The sequence below is a fragment of the Chrysochloris asiatica genome, unplaced genomic scaffold (assembly GCF_000296735.1).
Source record: "Chrysochloris asiatica unplaced genomic scaffold, ChrAsi1.0 scaffold00008, whole genome shotgun sequence".
NCBI lineage: Eukaryota > Metazoa > Chordata > Mammalia > Afrosoricida > Chrysochloridae > Chrysochloris > Chrysochloris asiatica.
Genome location: NW_006408526.1, coordinates 30,240,850 through 30,242,926, shown reverse-complemented (window position 1 = coordinate 30,242,926; position 2,077 = coordinate 30,240,850).

Below are 2,077 nucleotides of genomic sequence, written 5' to 3'. Positions count from 1 at the left end.
AGGTAAAACAGTATTTTGAGGAAGAAAGATGAGGCTTTCTGCTTCTATAAAGATTTAAAGCTTCAGAAACCCCATACAGGGTCGCTATGAGTTGGAACTGACTCCATGACACTTAGCAACAGCAATAATAGCAGTATTTAAAGTTAAACAAATCTACAAGACTGAAAATAGGGAACCAGAGATAGCTATTTATAATGAAGACCACTAGCAAAAAGAGGGAACAATGTAGATACAGAGCTTTCAAAGGGCAAGGAAGTCAAGTAAATTCCAAGATAAAATGGATTGCTTTAAATTTCAAGATAAAACAGGAGAAATTAATAAATTACAGAAGAACCTCAAAGATAATTAATACACTTTCACATAAAAAGGGGGGAAACCATAAAGATTTAGCAAGCATTAACAGTTGTAATGATGAAGATGACAAGAAAGCAAAAACAAAGTGAACTCAACACAGAAAATTATATGGAACAAAGAAACCGGCAGCACACACACACACACACACACACACAGAATGACAGCAATCAATTCACACCTATCAATAATTATACTGAATGTAAATGGATTAAATGCACCAGCCAAGAAACAGAGGGTAGTAGAATGGATAAGAAAACAGGATCCTTCAAAATGCTGTCTACAAGAGACACATCTCACACACAAAGACAAAAACCCACTAGAAATAAAAGTCTGCAGAAAGTATATCAAGTTAATGGAAATCAATAACTAACAGGAGTGGCAATATTAATCTCTGATAAAACAGACTTTAAGGCAAAAACCAACATAACAGACAAAGAATTATATCATGATTAAAGGGCCAATTGAACAAGAAGACATAACAATAATAAACTTCTACATTTCCAATGAAAAAGCCTCAAAATATATAAATCAAACTCTAACTGACTTGAAGAAAGAAACAGACAATTCTGCAATTATAGTTGTTGTGAAGTGGTATCAAGTTGGTTCCAACTCATAGTGATCCTATACAAGGTTCCTGCGGACTGACTGGTGGGTGTGAACCACCAACCTTGCATCCAGTGCAGATCCTACAGCTCCACACCAGGAGTTGTTGTTGTTGTTATGTGCCATGGAGTTGGTTTTGACTCATAGTGACCCTGTACAGGGTTTCTGAGGCTGTAAATCTTTAAGGGAGCAGATTTCTGGTAGTTTCGAACTGCTGACCCTGAGGTTCACAGCCCGATTTGTAACCACTATGCAACCAGAGCTCCTTTTCACACCAGGAGCAGAAGTTGTTTTTGTTTTGTTTTGTTTAATGGTAAAGAAAGCACGGTTTAATGTACATCATATACATGGGACACAGAAGGACTGCACATCCCCCAAAGACTACCATCCTGAAGAGACAGGGAAAGAGGATTTGTAGTGATTGGGGCATAGTGTGAGCATGTCCTAGGACTTTGAGAGATATCTCCATTGTTCTGTTTATCTCAGTTGTGCTGATCCCTCAGGGGAACTTTTTTATTCCCATAATAGCCCTCAGGGTAGGTGTTAACTACTGCTCAACCCAAAGGAAAGTGCAGACCAAGGTTTGCACTAATGACCTTACTCCTTACAAGATGGAGCTGCTTTAGTCAGTTGTGGCTTCAGAAAGAGAATTCTCTAAATACCTCAGCACACATCTGAGTATGAGGACATTCTTCTCCTTAACCACAATAGGCTAAAAATTAGTAATCATTTCAAAATATGATTGAATATCCATTCATTAATTAATACATTGGAGCAGTTTGCCTTTTGCTCAGCCATTATCTTTACTTCCCATAATTGAATGCTAGTCTTTGCTCCCTACAAATCCATTAGGTTTTCATATAACGCAATTGCGCTATCTGGTTCAAGGGTAACAAAGGGTTTTTCTGACACAAAAGTAGATGCTTCCAGGTCTAACTATGTCTATCCTCAAACAGATTCCATAGAAGTGTTGCTTTGGGACACAGAGGACTGCTGTGGACCTTACATAGCTGTCTGTTGTTGGTAGGTACCATTGAGTCAGCTCTGACTCATAGTGACTCTTTGCAAAACAGAACAAAACACTGCCCGTTCCTGTACTATCCTCACAATTGTTATTACA